Below are 24,326 nucleotides of genomic sequence, written 5' to 3'. Positions count from 1 at the left end.
TTTTCTTTTGGGATACAACTATCTGCTTTCTGATGCACTTTTCCGTCTTAACTGCATCCCTCGCTCCCTCTCATTGACGAATGCACACAGAAATTGCGTCGCTATCAAATACTATGTGTTCTATGACTTCTCCTTCTAAATCGAGTAACGTTTCTATGGAAACGACAGGATATTCCTTTGCGATACGACTATCTCCCTTCCGTTGCACTATTCCTTCTTGACTGTATCCCTCGCTCCCTCACATTGAGGAATTAACACAGAAATTTCGTCGCTATGAGATACTATGGGTTCTATGACTTCTCCTTCTAAATCGAGATCGTTTCTATGGAAACGTCATGATTTTTTTTTGGGATACAACTATCTGTTTTCCGATGCACCATTCCTCCTTAACTGCATCCATCGCTCCCTCACATTGACGAATTAACACAGAAATTGCGTCGCTATGAAGTACTATAGGTTCTATGACATCTCCAAGCAAATCGAGTAACGTATCTATGGAAACGACAGGAATTTCTTTTGGGATACGAGTAAATCCTTTCCGATGCACTATTCCTTCTTTACTGCATTCCTCGTTCCCTTTCATTGACGGATTCACACAGAAATTGCGTCGCTATGAAATACAATGGGGTCTATGATTTCTCCTTTTAATTCGAGTAACGTTTCTATGGAAACGACAGGAATTTCTTTTGGTATACGACTATCTGCTTCCCGGTGCACTATTCCTTCTTTATTGCATCCCTCGCTGCCACAAAATGACGAATTAACACAGAAATTGCGTCGCTATGAAATACTATGGGTTCTATGACTTCTCCTTCTAAATCAAGTAACGTCTCTATGGAACCGACAGGATTCTCTTTTAGGATACGAGAAACTCCTTTCCGATGCAATATTCCTTCCTTACTGCATCCCTCGCTCCCTCACATTGACGAAATAACACAGAAATTGCCTCGCTATGAAATACGTTATGTTCTACGACTTCTCCTTTTAAATCGAGTAACGTTCCTATGGAAATGACATGATTCTCTTTTGGGATACGAGTATCTCCATTCCGATGCACTATTCCTTCTTTACTGCATCCCTCGCTCCCTCACATTGACGAATTAACACAGAAATTGCGTCGCTATGAAATACTATGTGTTCTATGACGTCTCCATCTAAATCGAGTAACGTTTCTATGGAAACGACAGGATTTTCTTTTGGGATGCGATTATATCCATTCAGACGCACTATTCCTTCTATACTGCATCCTTCGCTCCCTCACATTAACGAATTAAACAGAAATTGCGTCGCTATGAAATACTATGGGTTCTATGACTTTTCGCTCTAAATCGAGTAACGTTTCTATGGAAACGACAGGAATTTCTTTTGGGATACGAGTATCTCCTCTCCGAGGCACTATTGCTTCTTTACTGCATCCCTCGCTCCCTCACACTGACAAACTAACACAGAATTTGCGTTGCCATGAAATACTATGGGTTCTACGACTTCTTCTTCTAAATCGAGTAACGTTTCTATGGAAACGAAAGGATTTCCTTTTGGGATACGAGTATTTCTGATGCACTATTCCTTCTTTACTGCATCCCTCGCTCCCTCACATTGTCGAATTAACACATAAATTGCGACGCTATGAAATACTATGGGCTCTATGACATCTTCTTCAAAATCGAGTAACGTTTCTATGGAAACGACAGGCTTTTCTCTTTGGATTCGAGTATCTCCTTTCCGATGCACTATTCCTTCGTTACTGCATCCCTAGCTCCATCACATTGACGATTTAACACAGAAATTGCGTCGCTATGAAATACTATGGGTTCTATGACTTCTGCTTCTAAATCGAGTAACGTTTCTATGGAAACGACGGGTTTTACTTTTGGGATTCGACAATATCCTTTCTGATGCACTATTCCTTCTTTACTGCATCCCTCGCTCCATCACATTGACGAATTAACACAGAAATTGCGTCGCTATGATATACAATGTTTTCTATGACTTCTCGTTCTAAATGGAGTAACGTTTCTATGGAAACGACAGGATTTTCTTTTGGGATCAACTATCTCCTTTCCGATGCACTATTCCTTCTTTACTGCACCCCTCGCTCCCTCACATTGACGAATTAACACAGAAATTGCGTCGCTATGAATAGTATGGGTTCTATGACATCACTTTCTAAATCGAGTAACGTTTCTATGGAATCGACAGGATTCTTCTTTGGGATACGAGAATCTCCTTTCCGATCCACTATTCCTGCTTTACTGCATCTTTTGCTCCCTCTCATTGTCGAATTAACACAGAAATTGCATCGCTATGAAATACTATGGGTGCAATGACATCTCATTCTAATTCGAGTAACGTTTCTATGGAAACGCCAGGGTTTTCTTTTGGGATAAGAGTATCTCCTTTCTGATGCACTATTCCTTCTTTACTGCAGCCCTCGCTCCCTCACATTGACGAATTAACAGAGAAATTATGTCGCTATGAAATACTATGGTTTCTATGACATCTCCCTCTAAATCGAGAACGTTTCTATGGAAACGGCAGGATTTTCTTTTGGGATACAACTATCTGCTTTCTGATGCACTTTTCCGTCTTAACTGCATCCTTCGCTCCCTGACATTATCGAATTAACAAAGAAATTGCGTCGCTACGAAATACTATAGGTTCTATGACATCTCCTTCTCAATCGAGTAACGTTTCTATGGAAACGACAGGATTTTCTTTTGGGATACGAGTAATTCCTTTCTGGTGCACTATTCCTTCTTTACTGCATCCCTCGCTCCCTCACAATTACGAATTAATACAGAAATTGCGTCGCTATGAAAAACTATGGCACCGAGCGAGGTGGCGCAGTGGTTAGACACTGGACTCGCATTCGGGAGGACGACGGTTCAATCCCGCGTCCGGCCATCCTGATTTAGGTTTTCCGTGATTTCCCTAAATCACTCCAGGTAAATGCCGGGATGGTTCCTCTGAAAGGGCCATCCTTCCCCATCCTTTCCTAATCCGATGAGACCGATGACCACGCTGTCTGGTCTCCTTCCCCAAACAACCAACCAACCAAAAACTATGGCTACTATGACTTCTCCTTCTAAATCGAGTAACGTTTCTATGGAAACAACGGGATTTACTTTTGGGATACGAGTATCTCCTTTCCGATGCACTATTCCTTCTTTACTGCATCCCTCGCTCCCTCTCGTTGACGAATTGACACAGAAATTGCGTCGCTATGAAATACTATGTGTTCTATGACTTCTCCTTCTAAATCGAGTAACGTTTCAATGGAAACGACAGGATATTCCCTTGGGATACGACTATCTCCCTTCCGATGCACTATTCCTTCTTGACTGTATCCCTCGCTCCCTCACATTGAGGAATTAACACAGAAATTTCGTCGCTATGAGATACTATGGGTTCTATGACTTCTCCTTCTATTGAAACGGCAGGATTTTCTTTTGGGATACAACTATCTGCTTTCTGATGCACTATTCCGTCTTAACTGCATCCTTCGCTCCCTGACATTATCGAATTATCAAAGATATTCCCTTGGGATACGACTATCTCCCTTCCGATGCACTATTCCTTCTTGACTGTATCCCTCGCTCCCTCACATTGAGGAATTAACACAGAAATTTCGTCGCTATGAGATACTATGGGTTCTATGACTTCTCCTTCTATGGAAACGGCAGGATTTTCTTTTGGGATACAACTATCTGCTATGAGATACTATGGGTTCTATGACTTCTCCTTCTAAATCGAGATCGTTTCTATGGAAACGTCAGGATTTTCTTTTGGGATACAACTATCTGTTTTCCGATGCACTATTCCTCCTTAACTGCATCCATCGCTCCCTCACATTGACGAAATAACACTGAAATTGCCTCGCTATGAAATACGTTATGTTCTACGACTTCTCCTTTTAAATCTAGTAACGTTCCTATGGAAATGACATGATTCTCTTTTGGGATACGAGTATCTCCATTCCGATGCACTATTCCTTCTTTACTGCATCCCTCGCTCCCTCACATTGACGAATTACCACAGAAATTGCGTCGCTATGAATAGTATGGGTTCTATGACATCACTTTCTAAATCGAGTAACGTTTCTATGGAATCGACAGGATTCTTCTTTGGGATACGAGAATCTCCTTTCCGATCCACTATTCCTGCTTTACTGCATCTTTTGCTCCCTCTCATTGTCGAATTAACACAGAAATTGCATCGCTATGAAATACTATGGGTGCAATGACATCTCATTCTAATTCGAGTAACGTTTCTATGGAAACGCCAGGGTTTTCTTTTGGGATAAGAGTATCTCCTTTCTGATGCACTATTCCTTCTTTACTGCAGCCCTCGCTCCCTCACATTGACGAATTAACAGAGAAATTATGTCGCTATGAAATACTATGGTTTCTATGACATCTCCCTCTAAATCGAGAACGTTTCTATGGAAACGGCAGGATTTTCTTTTGGGATACAACTATCTGCTTTCTGATGCACTTTTCCGTCTTAACTGCATCCTTCGCTCCCTGACATTATCGAATTAACAAAGAAATTGCGTCGCTACGAAATACTATAGGTTCTATGACATCTCCTTCTCAATCGAGTAACGTTTCTATGGAAACGACAGGATTTTCTTTTGGGATACGAGCAATTCCTTTCTGGTGCACTATTCCTTCTTTACTGCATCCCTCGCTCCCTCACAATTACGAATTAATACAGAAATTGCGTCGCTATGAAAAACTATGGCACCGAGCGAGGTGGCGCAGTGGTTAGACACTGGACTCGCATTCGGGAGGACGACGGTTCAATCCCGCGTCCGGCCATCCTGATTTAGGTTTTCCGTGATTTCCCTAAATCACTCCAGGTAAATGCCGGGATGGTTCCTCTGAAAGGGCCATCCTTCCCCATCCTTTCCTAATCCGATGAGACCGATGACCACGCTGTCTGGTCTCCTTCCCCAAACAACCAACCAACCAAAAACTATGGCTACTATGACTTCTCCTTCTAAATCGAGTAACGTTTCTATGGAAACAACGGGATTTACTTTTGGGATACGAGTATCTCCTTTCCGATGCACTATTCCTTCTTTACTGCATCCCTCGCTCCCTCTCGTTGACGAATTGACACAGAAATTGCGTCGCTATGAAATACTATGTGTTCTATGACTTCTCCTTCTAAATCGAGTAACGTTTCAATGGAAACGACAGGATATTCCCTTGGGATACGACTATCTCCCTTCCGATGCACTATTCCTTCTTGACTGTATCCCTCGCTCCCTCACATTGAGGAATTAACACAGAAATTTCGTCGCTATGAGATACTATGGGTTCTATGACTTCTCCTTCTATGGAAACGGCAGGATTTTCTTTTGGGATACAACTATCTGCTTTCTGATGCACTTTTCCGTCTTAACTGCATCCTTCGCTCCCTGACATTATCGAATTAACAAAGAGATTCCCTTGGGATACGACTATCTCCCTTCCGATGCACTATTCTTTCTTGACTGTATCCCTCGCTCCCTCACATTGAGGAATTAACACAGAAATTTCGTCGCTATGAGATACTATGGGTTCTATGACTTCTCCTTCTATGGAAACGGCAGGATTTTCTTTTGGGATACAACTATCTGCTATGAGATACTATGGGTTCTATGACTTCTCCTTCTAAATCGAGATCGTTTCTATGGAAACGTCAGGATTTTCTTTTGGGATACAACTATCTGTTTTCCGATGCACTATTCCTCCTTAACTGCATCCATCGCTCCCTCACATTGACGAAATAACACTGAAATTGCCTCGCTATGAAATACGTTATGTTCTACGACTTCTTTTAAATCTAGTAACGTTCCTATGGAAATGACATGATTCTCTTTTGGGATACGAGTATCTCCATTCCGATGCACTATTCCTTCTTTACTGCATCCCTCGCTCCCTCACATTGACGAATTACCACAGAAATTGCGTCGCTATGAATAGTATGGGTTCTATGACATCACTTTCTAAATCGAGTAACGTTTCTATGGAAACGACAGGATTCTTCTTTGGGATACGAGAATCTCCTTTCCGATCCACTATTCCTGCTTTACTGCATCTTTTGCTCCCTCTCATTGTCGAATTAACACAGAAATTGCTTCGCTATGAAATACTATGGATGCAATGACATCTCATTCTAAATCGAGTAACGTTTCTATGGAAACGACAGGGTTTTCTTTTGGGATACGAGTAACTCTTTTCTGATGCACTATTCCTTCATTACTGCATCCCTCGCTCCATCACATTGACAAATTAACACTGAAATTGCGTCGCTATGATATACAATGTTTTCTATGACTTCTCGTTCTAAATGGAGTAACGTTTCTATGGAAACGACAGGATTTTCTTTTGGGATCAACTATCTCCTTTCCGATGCATTATTCCTTCTTTACTGCATCCCTCGCTCCCTCTCATTGACGAATGCACACAGAAATTGCGTCGCTATCAAATACTATGTGTTCTATGACTTCTCCTTCTAAATCGAGTAACGTTTCTATGGAAACGACAGGATATTCCTTTGGGATACGACTATCTCCCTTCCGATGCACTATTCCTTCTTGACTGTATCCCTCGCTCCCTGACATTGAGGAATTAACACAGAAATTTCGTCGCTATGAGATACTATGGGTTCTATGACTTCTCCTTCTAAATCGAGATCGTTTCTATGGAAACGTCATGATTGTTTTTTGGGATACAACTATCTGTTTTCCGATCCACTATTCCTCCTTAACTGCATCCATCGCTCCCTCACATTGACGAATTAACACAGAAATTTCGTCGCTATGAAGTACTATAGGTTCTATGACATCTCCAAGTAAATCGAGTAACGTATCTATGGAAACGACAGGATTTTCTTTTGGGATGCGAGTATATCCATTCAGATGCACTATTCCTTCTATACTGCATCCTTCGCTCCCTCACATTAACGAATTAAACAGAAATTGCGTCGCTATGAAATACTATGGGTTCTATGACTTTTCGCTCTAAATCGAGTAACGTTTCTATGGAAACGACAGGAATTTCTTTTGGGATACGAGTATCTCCTCTCCGAGGCACTATTGCTTCTTTACTGCATCCCTCGCTCCCTCACACTGACAAACTAACACAGAATTTGCGTTGCCATGAAATACTATGGGTTCTACGACTTCTTCTTCTAAATCGAGTAACGTTTCTATGGAAACGACAGGATTTCCTTTTGGGATACGAGTATTTCTGATGCACTATTCCTTCTTTACTGCATCCCTCGCTCCCTCACATTGTCGAATTAACACATAAATTGCGACGCTATGAAATTCTGTGGGCTCTATGACATCTTCTTCAAAATCGAGTAACGTTTCTATGGAAACGACAGGCTTTTCTCTTTGGATTCGAGTATCTCCTTTCCGATGCACTATTCCTTCGTTACTGCATCCCTAGCTCCATCACATTGACGATTTAACACAGAAATTGCGTCGCTATGAAATACTATGGGTTCTATGACTTCTGCTTCTAAATCGAGTAACGTTTCTATGGAAACGACGGGTTTTACTTTTGGGATTCGACTATATCCTTTCTGATGCACTATTCCTTCTTTACTGCACCCCTCGCTCCCTCACATTGACGAATTAACACAGAAATTGCGTCGCTATGAATAGTATGGGTTCTATGACATCACTTTCTAAATCGAGTAACGTTTCTATGGAATCGACAGGATTCTTCTTTGGGATACGAGAATCTCCTTTCCGATCCACTATTCCTGCTTTACTGCATCTTTTGCTCCCTCTCATTGTCGAATTAACACAGAAATTGCATCGCTATGAAATACTATGGGTGCAATGACATCTCATTCTAATTCGAGTAACGTTTCTATGGAAACGCCAGGGTTTTCTTTTGGGATAAAAGTATCTCCTTTCTGATGCACTATTCCTTCTTTACTGCAGCCCTCGCTCCCTCACATTGACGAATTAACAGAGAAATTATGTCGCTATGAAATACTATGGTTTCTATGACATCTCCCTCTAACTCGAGAACGTTTCTATGGAAACGGCAGGATTTTCTTTTGGGATACAACTATCTGCTTTCTGATGCACTTTTCCGTCTTAACTGCATCCTTCGCTCCCTGACATTATCGAATGAACAAAGAAATTGCGTCGCTACGAAATACTATAGGTTCTATGACATCTCCTTCTCAATCGAGTAACGTTTCTATGGAAACGACAGGATTTTCTTTTGGGATACGAGTAATTCCTTTCTGGTGCACTATTCCTTCTTTACTGCTTCCCTCGCTCCCTCACAATTACGAATTAATACAGAAATTGCGTCGCTATGAAAAACTATGGCACCGAGCGAGGTGGCGCAGTGGTTAGACACTGGACTCGCATTCGGGAGGACGACGGTTCAATCCCGCGTCCGGCCATCCTGATTTAGGTTTTCCGTGATTTCCCTAAATCACTCCAGGCAAATGCCGGGATGGTTCCTCTGAAAGGGCACGGCCGCCATCCTTCCCCATCCTTTCCTAATCCGATGAGACCGATGACCACGCTGTCTGGTCTCCTTCCCCAAACAACCAACCAACCAAAAACTATGGCTACTATGACTTCTGCTTCTAAATCGAGTAACGTTTCTATGGAAACAACGGGATTTACTTTTGGGATACGAGTATCTCCTTTCCGATGCACTATTCCTTCTTTACTGCATCCCTCGCTCCCTCTCATTGACGAATTGACACAGAAATTGCGTCGCTATGAAATACTATGTGTTCTATGACTTCTCCTTCTAAATCGAGTAACGTTTCAATGGAAACGACAGGATATTCCCTTGGGATACGACTATCTCCCTTCCGATGCACTATTCCTTCTTGACTGTATCCCTCGCTCCCTCACATTGAGGAATTAACACAGAAATTTCGTCGCTATGAGATACTATGGGTTCTATGACTTCTCCTTCTAAATCGAGATCGTTTCTATGGAAACGTCAGGATTTTCTTTTGGGATACAACTATCTGTTTTCCGATGCACTATTCCTCCTTAACTGCATCCATCGCTCCCTCACATTGACGAAATAACACTGAAATTGCCTCGCTATGAAATACGTTATGTTCTACGACTTCTCCTTTTAAATCTAGTAACGTTCCTATGGAAATGACATGATTCTCTTTTGGGATACGAGTATCTCCATTCCGATGCACTATTCCTTCTTTACTGCATCCCTCGCTCCCTCACATTGACGAATTACCACAGAAATTGCGTCGCTATGAATAGTATGGGTTCTATGACATCACTTTCTAAATCGAGTAACGTCTCTATGGAATCGACAGGATTCTTCTTTGGGATACGAGAATCTCCTTTCCGATCCACTATTCCTGCTTTACTGCATCTTTTGCTCCCTCTCATTGTCGAATTAACACAGAAATTGCATCGCTATGAAATACTATGGGTGCAATGACATCTCATTCTAATTCGAGTAACGTTTCTATGGAAACGCCAGGGTTTTCTTTTGGGATAAGAGTATCTCCTTTCTGATGCACTATTCCTTCTTTACTGCAGCCCTCGCTCCCTCACATTGACGAATTAACAGAGAAATTATGTCGCTATGAAATACTATGGTTTCTATGACATCTCCCTCTAAATCGAGAACGTTTCTATGGAAACGGCAGGATTTTCTTTTGGGATACAACTATCTGCTTTCTGATGCACTTTTCCGTCTTAACTGCATCCTTCGCTCCCTGACATTATCGAATTAACAAAGAAATTGCGTCGCTACGAAATACTATAGGTTCTATGACATCTCCTTCTCAATCGAGTAACGTTTCTATGGAAACGACAGGATTTTCTTTTGGGATACGAGCAATTCCTTTCTGGTGCACTATTCCTTCTTTACTGCATCCCTCGCTCCCTCACAATTACGAATTAATACAGAAATTGCGTCGCTATGAAAAACTATGGCACCGAGCGAGGTGGCGCAGTGGTTAGACACTGGACTCGCATTCGGGAGGACGACGGTTCAATCCCGCGTCCGGCCATCCTGATTTAGGTTTTCCGTGATTTCCCTAAATCACTCCAGGTAAATGCCGGGATGGTTCCTCTGAAAGGGCCATCCTTCCCCATCCTTTCCTAATCCGATGAGACCGATGACCACGCTGTCTGGTCTCCTTCCCCAAACAACCAACCAACCAAAAACTATGGCTACTATGACTTCTCCTTCTAAATCGAGTAACGTTTCTATGGAAACAACGGGATTTACTTTTGGGATACGAGTATCTCCTTTCCGATGCACTATTCCTTCTTTACTGCATCCCTCGCTCCCTCTCGTTGACGAATTGACACAGAAATTGCGTCGCTATGAAATACTATGTGTTCTATGACTTCTCCTTCTAAATCGAGTAACGTTTCAATGGAAACGACAGGATATTCCCTTGGGATACGACTATCTCCCTTCCGATGCACTATTCCTTCTTGACTGTATCCCTCGCTCCCTCACATTGAGGAATTAACACAGAAATTTCGTCGCTATGAGATACTATGGGTTCTATGACTTCTCCTTCTATGGAAACGGCAGGATTTTCTTTTGGGATACAACTATCTGCTTTCTGATGCACTTTTCCGTCTTAACTGCATCCTTCGCTCCCTGACATTATCGAATTAACAAAGAGATTCCCTTGGGATACGACTATCTCCCTTCCGATGCACTATTCTTTCTTGACTGTATCCCTCGCTCCCTCACATTGAGGAATTAACACAGAAATTTCGTCGCTATGAGATACTATGGGTTCTATGACTTCTCCTTCTATGGAAACGGCAGGATTTTCTTTTGGGATACAACTATCTGCTATGAGATACTATGGGTTCTATGACTTCTCCTTCTAAATCGAGATCGTTTCTATGGAAACGTCAGGATTTTCTTTTGGGATACAACTATCTGTTTTCCGATGCACTATTCCTCCTTAACTGCATCCATCGCTCCCTCACATTGACGAAATAACACTGAAATTGCCTCGCTATGAAATACGTTATGTTCTACGACTTCTTTTAAATCTAGTAACGTTCCTATGGAAATGACATGATTCTCTTTTGGGATACGAGTATCTCCATTCCGATGCACTATTCCTTCTTTACTGCATCCCTCGCTCCCTCACATTGACGAATTACCACAGAAATTGCGTCGCTATGAATAGTATGGGTTCTATGACATCACTTTCTAAATCGAGTAACGTTTCTATGGAAACGACAGGATTCTTCTTTGGGATACGAGAATCTCCTTTCCGATCCACTATTCCTGCTTTACTGCATCTTTTGCTCCCTCTCATTGTCGAATTAACACAGAAATTGCTTCGCTATGAAATACTATGGATGCAATGACATCTCATTCTAAATCGAGTAACGTTTCTATGGAAACGACAGGGTTTTCTTTTGGGATACGAGTAACTCTTTTCTGATGCACTATTCCTTCATTACTGCATCCCTCGCTCCATCACATTGACAAATTAACACTGAAATTGCGTCGCTATGATATACAATGTTTTCTATGACTTCTCGTTCTAAATGGAGTAACGTTTCTATGGAAACGACAGGATTTTCTTTTGGGATCAACTATCTCCTTTCCGATGCATTATTCCTTCTTTACTGCATCCCTCGCTCCCTCTCATTGACGAATGCACACAGAAATTGCGTCGCTATCAAATACTATGTGTTCTATGACTTCTCCTTCTAAATCGAGTAACGTTTCTATGGAAACGACAGGATATTCCTTTGGGATACGACTATCTCCCTTCCGATGCACTATTCCTTCTTGACTGTATCCCTCGCTCCCTGACATTGAGGAATTAACACAGAAATTTCGTCGCTATGAGATACTATGGGTTCTATGACTTCTCCTTCTAAATCGAGATCGTTTCTATGGAAACGTCATGATTGTTTTTTGGGATACAACTATCTGTTTTCCGATCCACTATTCCTCCTTAACTGCATCCATCGCTCCCTCACATTGACGAATTAACACAGAAATTTCGTCGCTATGAAGTACTATAGGTTCTATGACATCTCCAAGTAAATCGAGTAACGTATCTATGGAAACGACAGGATTTTCTTTTGGGATGCGAGTATATCCATTCAGATGCACTATTCCTTCTATACTGCATCCTTCGCTCCCTCACATTAACGAATTAAACAGAAATTGCGTCGCTATGAAATACTATGGGTTCTATGACTTTTCGCTCTAAATCGAGTAACGTTTCTATGGAAACGACAGGAATTTCTTTTGGGATACGAGTATCTCCTCTCCGAGGCACTATTGCTTCTTTACTGCATCCCTCGCTCCCTCACACTGACAAACTAACACAGAATTTGCGTTGCCATGAAATACTATGGGTTCTACGACTTCTTCTTCTAAATCGAGTAACGTTTCTATGGAAACGACAGGATTTCCTTTTGGGATACGAGTATTTCTGATGCACTATTCCTTCTTTACTGCATCCCTCGCTCCCTCACATTGTCGAATTAACACATAAATTGCGACGCTATGAAATTCTGTGGGCTCTATGACATCTTCTTCAAAATCGAGTAACGTTTCTATGGAAACGACAGGCTTTTCTCTTTGGATTCGAGTATCTCCTTTCCGATGCACTATTCCTTCGTTACTGCATCCCTAGCTCCATCACATTGACGATTTAACACAGAAATTGCGTCGCTATGAAATACTATGGGTTCTATGACTTCTGCTTCTAAATCGAGTAACGTTTCTATGGAAACGACGGGTTTTACTTTTGGGATTCGACTATATCCTTTCTGATGCACTATTCCTTCTTTACTGCACCCCTCGCTCCCTCACATTGACGAATTAACACAGAAATTGCGTCGCTATGAATAGTATGGGTTCTATGACATCACTTTCTAAATCGAGTAACGTTTCTATGGAATCGACAGGATTCTTCTTTGGGATACGAGAATCTCCTTTCCGATCCACTATTCCTGCTTTACTGCATCTTTTGCTCCCTCTCATTGTCGAATTAACACAGAAATTGCATCGCTATGAAATACTATGGGTGCAATGACATCTCATTCTAATTCGAGTAACGTTTCTATGGAAACGCCAGGGTTTTCTTTTGGGATAAAAGTATCTCCTTTCTGATGCACTATTCCTTCTTTACTGCAGCCCTCGCTCCCTCACATTGACGAATTAACAGAGAAATTATGTCGCTATGAAATACTATGGTTTCTATGACATCTCCCTCTAACTCGAGAACGTTTCTATGGAAACGGCAGGATTTTCTTTTGGGATACAACTATCTGCTTTCTGATGCACTTTTCCGTCTTAACTGCATCCTTCGCTCCCTGACATTATCGAATGAACAAAGAAATTGCGTCGCTACGAAATACTATAGGTTCTATGACATCTCCTTCTCAATCGAGTAACGTTTCTATGGAAACGACAGGATTTTCTTTTGGGATACGAGTAATTCCTTTCTGGTGCACTATTCCTTCTTTACTGCTTCCCTCGCTCCCTCACAATTACGAATTAATACAGAAATTGCGTCGCTATGAAAAACTATGGCACCGAGCGAGGTGGCGCAGTGGTTAGACACTGGACTCGCATTCGGGAGGACGACGGTTCAATCCCGCGTCCGGCCATCCTGATTTAGGTTTTCCGTGATTTCCCTAAATCACTCCAGGCAAATGCCGGGATGGTTCCTCTGAAAGGGCACGGCCGCCATCCTTCCCCATCCTTTCCTAATCCGATGAGACCGATGACCACGCTGTCTGGTCTCCTTCCCCAAACAACCAACCAACCAAAAACTATGGCTACTATGACTTCTGCTTCTAAATCGAGTAACGTTTCTATGGAAACAACGGGATTTACTTTTGGGATACGAGTATCTCCTTTCCGATGCACTATTCCTTCTTTACTGCATCCCTCGCTCCCTCTCATTGACGAATTGACACAGAAATTGCGTCGCTATGAAATACTATGTGTTCTATGACTTCTCCTTCTAAATCGAGTAACGTTTCAATGGAAACGACAGGATATTCCCTTGGGATACGACTATCTCCCTTCCGATGCACTATTCCTTCTTGACTGTATCCCTCGCTCCCTCACATTGAGGAATTAACACAGAAATTTCGTCGCTATGAGATACTATGGGTTCTATGACTTCTCCTTCTAAATCGAGATCGTTTCTATGGAAACGTCAGGATTTTCTTTTGGGATACAACTATCTGTTTTCCGATGCACTATTCCTCCTTAACTGCATCCATCGCTCCCTCACATTGACGAAATAACACTGAAATTGCCTCGCTATGAAATACGTTATGTTCTACGACTTCTCCTTTTAAATCTAGTAACGTTCCTATGGAAATGACATGATTCTCTTTTGGGATACGAGTATCTCCATTCCGATGCACTATTCCTTCTTTACTGCATCCCTCGCTCCCTCACATTGACGAATTAACACAGAAATTGCGTCGTTATAAAATACTATGTGTTCTATGACTTCTCCATCTAAATCGAGTAACGTTTCTATGGAAACGACAGGATTTTCTTTTGGGATGCGAGTATATCCATTCAAATGCACTATTCCTTCTATACTGCATCCTTCGCTTCCTCACATTGACGAATTACACAGTATTTGCATCGCTATGAAATACTATGGGCTCTATGACATCTCCTTCTAAATCGAGGAACGTTTCTATGGAAGCGACAGTATTTTCTTTTGGGACACGAGTATCTCCTTTCCGATGCACTATTCCTTCTTTACTGCATCCCTCGCTCCCTCACATTAACGAATTAAACAGAAATTGCGTCGCTATGAAATACTATGGGTTCTATGACTTTTCGCTCTAAATCGAGTAACGTTTCTATGGAAACGACAGGATTTTCTTTTGGGATACGAGTATTTTCCGATTCACCATTCCTTCTTTACTGCATCCCTCGCTCCATCACATTGACGAATTAACACAGAAATTGCGACGCTCTGAAATACAATGGGTTTTAGGACATCTTCTTCTAAATCGAGTAACGTTTCTATGGAAATTACAGGATTTTCTTTTGGGATACGAGTATCTCCTTTCCGATGCACTATTCCTTCTTTACTGCATCCCTCGCTCCCTCATATTGACGAATTAATACAGAAATTGCCTCGCTATGAAATACGTTGGGTTCTATGACATCACTTCCTAAATCGAGTAACGTTTCTATGGTAACGACAGGATTTTCTTTTGGGATACGACTATCTCCTTTCCGATGCACCATTCGTTCTTTACAGCATCCATCGCTCCATCACATTGACGAATTAACACAGAAATTGCGTCGCTATGATATACAATGTTTTCTATCACTTCTCGTTCTAAATGGAGTAACGTTTCTATGGAAACTACAGGATTTTCTTCTGGGAACAACTATCTCCTTTCCAATGCACTATTCCTTCTTTACTGCGCCCCTCGCTCCCTCACATTGACGAATTAACACAGAAATTGCGTCGCTATGAAATATTATGGGTTCTATGACTTCTCCTACTAAATCGCAGAATGTTTCTATATAAACGAGAGGATTTCCTTTTGGGTTGCAAGTATATCCTTTCGGATGCACTATTCCTTCTTTACAGCATCCCTCGCTCCATCACATTGACGAATTAACACAGAAATTGCGTCGCTATGAATAGTATGGGTTCTATGACATCACTTTCTAAATCGAGTAACGTTTCTATGGAATCGAAAGGATTCTTCTTTGGGATACGAGAATCTCCTTTCCGATCCACTATTCCAGCTTTACTGCATCTTTTGCTCCCTCTCATTGTCGAATTAACACAGAAATTGCTTCGCTATGAAATACTATGAGTGCAATGACATCTCATTCTAAATCGAGTAACGTTTCTATGGAAACGCCAGGATTTTCTTTTATGATACGAGTATCTCCTTTCTGATGCACTATTCCTTCTTAACTGCAGCCCTCGCTCCCTCACATTGACGAATTAACAGAGAAATTATGTCGCTATGAAATACTATGGTTTCTATGACATCTCCCTCTAAATCGAGAACGTTTCTATGGAAACGGCAGGATTTTCTTTTAGGATACAACTATCTGCTTTCCGATGCACTTTTCCGTCTCAACTGCATCCATCGCTCCCTGACATTATCGAATTAACACAGAAATTGCGTCGCTACGAAATACTATAGGTTCTATGACATCTCCTTCTCAATCGAGTAACGTTTCTATGGAAACGACAGGATTTTCTTTTGGGATACGAGTAATTCCTTTCTGGTGCACTATTCCTTCCTTACTGCATCCCTCGCTCCCTCACAATTACGAATTAATACGGAAATTGCGTCGCTATGAAAAACTATGGCTACTATGACTTCTCCTTCTAAATCGAGTAACGTTTCTATGGAAACAACGGGATTTATTTTTGGGATACGAGTATCTCCTTTCCGATGCACTATTCCTTCTTTACTGCATCCCTCGCTCCCTCTCATTGACGAATTCACACAGAAATTGCGTCGCTATGAAATACTATGTGTTCTATGACTTCTCCTTCTATATCGAGTAACGTTTCTATGGAAACGACAGGATATTCCTTTGGGATACGACTATCTCCCTTCCGATGCACTATTCCTTCTTGACTGCATCCCTCGCTCCCTCACATTGAGGAATTAACACAGAAATTTCGTCGCTATGAGAACCTATGGGTTCTATGACTTCTCCTTCTAAATCGAAATCGTTTCTATGGAAACGTCAGGATTTTCTTTTGGGATACAACTATCTGTTTTCCGATGCACTATTCCTCCTTAACTGCATCCATCGATCCCGCACATTGACGAATTAACACAGAAATTGCGTCGCTATGAAGTACTATAGGTTCTATGACATCTCCATGTAAATCGAGTAACATATCTATGCAAACGACAGGAATTTCTTTTGGGATACGAGTAAATCCTTTCCGATGCACTATTCCTTCTTTACTGCATCCCTTGCTCCCTCACATTAACGAATTAAACAGAAATTGCGTCGCTATGAAATACTATGGGTTCTATGATTTTTCGCTCTAAATCGAGTAAAGTTTCTATGGAAACGACAGGATTTTCTTTTGGGATACGAGTATTTTCCGATGCACCATTCCTTCTTTACTGCATCCCACGCTGCATCACATTGACGAATTAACTCAGAAATTGCGACGCTCTGAAATACAATGGGTTTTAGGACATCTTCTTCTAAATCGAGTAACTTTTCTATGGAAATTACAGGATTTTCTTTTGGGATACGAGTATCTCCTTTCCGATGCACTATTCCTTCATTACTGCATCCCTCGCTCCCTCATATTGACGAATTAATACAGAAATTGCCTCGCTATGAAATACGTTGTGTTCTATGGCATCTCCTTTTAAATAGAGTTATGTTTCTATGGAAATGACAGGAATTTCTTTTGGGATACGTGTATCTCCTTTCCGATGCACTATTACTTCCTTACTGCAGCCCTCGCTCCCTCACATTGACGAATTAACACAGAAATTGCGTCGCTATGAAATACTATGTGTTCTATGACTGCTCCATCTAAATCGAGTAACATTTCTATGGAAACGACAGGATTTTTCTTTGGGATACGAGTATTTCCTTTCTGATCCACTCTTCCTGCTTCACTGCATCCCTCGCTCCCTCTCATTGACGAATTAACACAGAAATTGCTTTGCTATGAAATACTATGTGTTCTAAGACATCTCCTTCAAAATAGGGTAACGATTCTATGGAACCGACAAGATTCTCTATTATGACACGAGAATCTCTTTCCGATGCACTATTCCTACTTTACTGCAACCCTCGCTCCCACAAATTGACGAATTAACACAGAAATTGCGTCGGTATGAGATACTGTGGGTTCTATGATATCTCCTTCGAAATCGGGTAACGTTTCTGTGGAAACGACAGGATTCACTTTTGGGATACGTGTATCTCCTTTCCGATGCACTAGTCCTTCTTTACTGCATCCCTCGTTCCCTCACAAAGACGAATTAACACAGAAATTGCGTCGCTAGGAAATACTATGGGTACTATGGCATCTCCTTCTAAAACGAGTAACGTTTCAATGGTGACGGCAGGATTTTCTTTTGAGATGCAAGTATCATCTTTCGGAGGCACTATTCCTTCTTTACTGCATCCCTCGCTCCATCACGTTCACGAATTACCACAGAAATTGCGTCGCTATGAAATACTATGGGTTCTATGAAATCACTTCCTAAATCGAGTAACGTTTCTATGGCAACGACAGGATTTTCTTTTGGGATACGACTATCTCCTTTCCGATGCACCATTCGTTCTTAACAGCATCCATCGCTCCCTCACATTGACGATTTAAGACAGAAATTGTGTCGCTTTGAAATACTATTGGTTCTATGGCTTCTCCTTCTAAATCGAGTAACGTTTCTATGGGAACCACAGGATTTCCTTTTGGGATACGAGTATTTCTGATGCACTATTCCTTCTTAACTGCATCCCTCGCTCCCTCACATTGACGAATTAACACATAAATTGCGACGCTATGAAATACTATGGGCTCTATGACATCTTCTTCAAAATCGAGTAACGTTTCTATGGAAACGACAGGATTTTCTCTTTGGATGCGAGTATCTCCTTTCCATGCACTATTCCTTCTTTACTGCATCCCTAGCTCCATCACATTGACGAATTAACACAGAAATTGCGTCGCTATGTAATACTATGGGTTCTATGACTTCTGCTTCTAAATCGAGTAACGATTCTATGGAAACGACGGGTTTTACTTTTGGGATTCGACTATATCCATTCTGATGCACTATTCCTTCTTTACTGCATCCCTCGCTCCATCACATTGACGAATTATCACAGAAATTGCGTCGCTATGATATACAATGTTTTCTATGACTTCTCGTTCTAAATGGAGTAACGTTTCTATGGAAACGACAGGATTTTCTTTTGGGATCAACTATCTCCTTTCCGATGCACTATTCCTTCTTTACTGCACCCCTCGCTCCCTCACTTTGACGAATTAACACAGAAATTGCGTCGCTATGAAATATTATGGGTTCTATGACTTCGCCTTCTAAATCGCAGAACGTTTCTACGGAAACGACAGGATTTTCTTTTGGGATGCGAGTATATCCACTCAGATGCACTATTCCTCCTATACTGCATCCTTCGCTCCAACACATTAACGAATTAAACAGAAATTGCGTCGCTACGAAATACTATAGGTTCTATGACATCTGCTTCTCAATCGAGTAACGTTTCTATGGAAACGACAGGATTTTCTTTTGGGATACGAGTAATTCCCTTCTGGTGCACTATTCCTTCTTTACTGCATCCCTCGCTCCCTCACAATTACGAATTAATACAGAAATTGCGTCGCTATGAGAAACTATGGCTACTATGACTTCTCCTTCTAAATCGAGTAACGTTTCTATGGAAACAACGGGATTTACTTTTGGGATACGAGTATCTCCTTTCCGATGCACTATTCCTTCTTTACTGCATCCCTCGCTCCCTCTCATTGTCGAATTCACTCAGAAATTTCGTCGCAATGAATTACTATGGGTTCTATGATTTCTCCTTTTATTTTGAGTAACGTTTCTATGGAAACGACAGGATTATCTTTTGGGATACGACTATTTGCTTCCCGGTGCACTGCTCCTTCTTTACTGCATCCCTCGCTACCTCACATTGACGAATGAACACAGAAACTGCGTCGCTATGAAATACTATGGGTTCTATGACTTCTCCTTCTAAATCGAGATCGTTTCTATGGAAACGTCAGGATTTTCTTTTGGGATACAGCTATCTGTTTTCCGATGCACTATTCCTCCTTAACTGCATCCATCGCTCCCTCACATTGACGAATTAACACTGAAATTGCGTCGCTATGAAGTACTATTGGTTCTATGACATCTCCATGTAAATCGACTATCATATCTATGGAAACGACAGGAATTTCTTTTGGGATACGAGTAAATCCTTTCCGATGCACTATTCCTTCTTTACTGTATTCCTCGTTCCCTTTCACAGACGAATTCACACAGAAATTGCGTCGCTATGAAATACAATGGGGTCTATGATTTCTCCTTTTAATTCGAGTAACGTTTCTATGGAAACGACAGGAATTTCTTTTGGGATACGACTATCTGCTTCCCGGTGCACTATTCCTTCTTTATTGCATCCCTCGCTACCACACATTGACGAATTAACACAGAATTTGCGTCGCTATGAGATACTATGGGTTCTATGACTTCTCCTTCTAAATCAAGTAACGTCTCTATGGAACCGACAGGATTCTCTTTTATGATACGAGAAACTCCTTTCCGATGCAATATTCCTTCCTTACTGCATCCCTCGCTCCCTCACATTGACGAAATAACACAGAAATTGCCTCGTTATGAAATACGTTATGTTCTACGACTTCTCCTTTTAAATCGAGAAACGTTTCTATGGAAATGACATGATTTTCTTTTGGGATACGAGTATCTCCTTTCCGATGCACTATTCCTTCTTTACTGCAACCCTCGCTCCCTCACATTGACGAATTTACACAGAAATTGCGTCGCTATGAAATACTATGTGTTCTATGACTTCTCCATCTAAATCGAGTAACGTTTCCATGGAAACGAAAGTATTTTCTTTTGGGATGCGAGTATATCCATTCGGATGCACTAATCTTTCTATACTGCATCTCTCGCTCCCTCACATTTAAGAATAACACAGAATTTGCATCGCTATGAAATACTATGGGCTCTACGACATCTCCTCCTAAATCGAGGAACGTTTCTATGGAAGCGACAGTATTTTCTTTTGGGACACGAGTATCTCCATTCCGATGCACTATTCCCTCTTTACTGCACCCCTCGCTCCCTCACATTGACGAATTAACACAGAAATTGCGTCGCTATGAATAGTGTGGGTTCTATGACATCACTTTCTAAATCGAGTAACGTTTCTATGGAATCGACAGGATTCTTCTTTACGATACGAGAATCTCCTTTCCGATCCACTATTCATGCTTTACTGCATCTTTTGCGCCCTCTCATTGTCGAATTAACATAGAAATTGCTTCGCTATGAAATACTATGGGTGCAATGACATCTCATTCTAAATCGAGTAACGTTTCTATGGAAACGCCAGGATTTTCTTTTGGGATAAGAGTATCTCCTTTCTGATGCACTATTCCTCCTTTACTGCAGCCCTCGCTCCCTCCCATTGACGATCTAACAGAGAAATTATGTCGCTATGAAATACTATGGTTTCTATGACATCGCCCTCTAAATCGAGAACGTTTGTATGGAAACGGCAGGATTTTCTTTTGGGATACAACTATCTGCTTTCCGATGCACTTTTGCGTCTTAACTGCATCTTTCTCTCCCTGACATTATCGAATTAACACAGAAATTGCGTCGCTACGAAATACTATAGGTTCTATGACATCTCCTTCTCCATCGAGTAACGTTTCTATGGAAACGACAGGATTTTCTTTTGGGATACGAGTAATTCCTTTCTGGTGCACTATTCCTTCTTTACTGCATCCCTCGCTCCCTCACAATTACGAATTAATACAGAAATTGCGTCGCTATGAAAAACTATGGCTACTATGACTTGTCCTTCTAAATCGAGTAACGTTTCTATGGAAACAACGGGATTTACTTTTGGGATACGAGTAATTCTTTCTGGTGCACTATTCCTTCTTTACTGCATCCATCGCTCCCTCACATTGACGAATTAACACAGAAATTGCGTCGCTATGTAGTACTATAGGTTCTATGACATCTCCATGTAAATCGAGTAACGTATCTATGGAAACGACAGGAATTTCTTTTGGGATACGAGTAAATCCTTTCCGATGCACTATTCCTTCTTTACTGCATTCCTCGTTCCCTTTCATTGACGGATTCACACAGAAATTGCGTCGGTATGATATGATATGATATCTCCTTCGAAATCGGGTAACGTTTCTGTGGAAACGACAGGATTTTCTTTTGGGATACGTGTATCTCCTTTCCGATGCACTAGTCCTTCTTTAATGCTTCCCTCGTTCCCTCACAAAGACGAATTAACACAGAAATTGCGTCGCTACGAAATACTGTGGGTACTATGGCATCTCCTTCTAAATCGAGTAACGTTTCAATGGTGACGGCAGGATTTTCTTTTGGGATGCAAGTATCTCCTTTCGGAGGCACTATTCCTTCTTTACTGCAATCCTCGCTCCATCACGTTCACGAATTAACACAGAAATTGCGTCGCTATGATATACTATGGGTTCTATGACATCAATTCCTAAATCGAGTAACGTTTCTATGGTAACGACAGGATTTTCTTTTGGGATACGACTATCTCCTTTCCGATGCACCATTCGTTCTTTACAGCATCCATCGCTCCCTCACATTGACGATTTAAGACAGAAATTGTGTCGCTATGAAATACTATTGGTTCTATGGCTTCTCCTTCTAAATCGAGTAACGTTTCTATGGGAACCACAGGATTTCCTTTTCGGATACGAGTATTTCTGATGCACTATTCCTTCTTTACTGCATCCCTCGCTCCCTCACATTGACGAATTAACACAGAAATTGCGTCGCTATGAAATATTATGGGTTCTATTACTTCGCCTTCTAAATCGCAGAACGTTTCTATGGAAACGAGAGGACTTTCTTTTGGGTTGCAAGTATATCCTTTCGGATGCACTATTCCTTCTTTACAGCATCCCTCGCTCCATCACGTTGACGAAATAACACAGAAATTGCGTCGCTATTTAGTACTATAGGTTCCATGACATCTCCATGTAAATCGAGTAACGTATCTATGGAAACGACAGGAATTTCTTTCAAGATACGAGTAAATCCTTTCCGATGCACTATTCCTTCTTTACTGCATTCCTCGTTCCCTTTCATTGACGGATTCACACAGAAATTGCGTCGCTATGAAATACAATGGGGTCTATGATTCCTCCTTTGAATTCGAGTAACGTTTCTATGGAAACGACAGGAATTTCTTTTGGGATACGACTATCTGCTTCCCGGTGCACTATTCCTTCTTTATTGCATCCCTCGCTACCACACATTTAAGAATTAACACAGAAATTGCGTCGCTATGAAGTACTATTGGTTCTATGACATCTCCATGTAAATCGAGTATCATATCTATGGAAACGACAGGAATTTCTTTTGGGATACGAGTAAATCCTTTCCGATGCACTATTCCTTCTTTACTGTATTCCTCGTTCCCTTTCACAGACGAATTCACACAGAAATTGCGTCGCTATGAAATACAATGGGGTCTATGATTTCTCCTTTTAATTCGAGTAACGTTTCTATGGAAACGACAGGAATTTCTTTTGGGATACGACTATCTGCTTCCCGGTGCACTATTCCTTCTTTATTGCATCCCTCGCTACCACACATTGACGAATTAACACAGAAATTGCGTCGCTATGAGATACTATAGGTTCTATGACTTCTCCTTCTAAATCAAGTAACGTCTCTATGGAACCGACAGGATTCTCTTTTAGGGTACGAGAAACTCCTTTCCGATGCAATATTCCTTCCTTACTGCATCCCTCGCTCCCTCACATTGACGAAATAACACAGAAATTGCCTCGCTATGAAATACGTTATGTTCTACGACTTCTCCTTTTAAATCGAGAAACGTTTCTATGGAAATGACATGATTTTCTTTTGGGATACGAGTATCTCCTTTCCGATGCACTATTCCTCCTTTACTGCAGCCCTCGCTCCCTCCCATTGCCGATCTAACAGAGAAATTATGTCGCTATGAAATACTATGGTTTCTATGACATCGCCCTCTAAATCGAGAACGTTTCTATGGAAACGGCAGGATTTTCTTTTCGGATACTACTATCTGCTTTCCGATGCACTTTTGCGTCTTAACTGCATCTTTCTCTCCCTGACATTATCGAATTAACACAGAAATTGTGTCGCTACGAAATACTATAGGTTCTATGACATCTCCTTCTCAATCGAGTAACGTTTCTATGGAAACGACAGGATTTTCTTTTGGGATACGAGTAATTCCTTCCTGGTGCACTATTCCTTCTTTACTGCATCCCTCGCTCCCTCACAATTACGAATTAATACAGAAATTGCGTCGCTATGAAAAACTATGGCTACTATGACTTGTCCTTCTAAATCGAGTAACGTTTCTATGGAAACAACGGGATTTACTTTTGGGATACGAGTAATTCTTTCTGGTGCACTATTCCTTCTTTACTGCATCCATCGCTCCCTCACATTGACGAATTAACACAGAAATTTCGTCGCTATGAAGTACTATAGGTTCTATGACATCTCCAAGTAAATCGAG

Source organism: Schistocerca serialis, unplaced genomic scaffold (genome assembly GCF_023864345.2).
Source record: "Schistocerca serialis cubense isolate TAMUIC-IGC-003099 unplaced genomic scaffold, iqSchSeri2.2 HiC_scaffold_1353, whole genome shotgun sequence".
Lineage (NCBI taxonomy): Eukaryota > Metazoa > Arthropoda > Insecta > Orthoptera > Acrididae > Schistocerca > Schistocerca serialis.
This window is presented reverse-complemented; position numbering follows the sequence as displayed.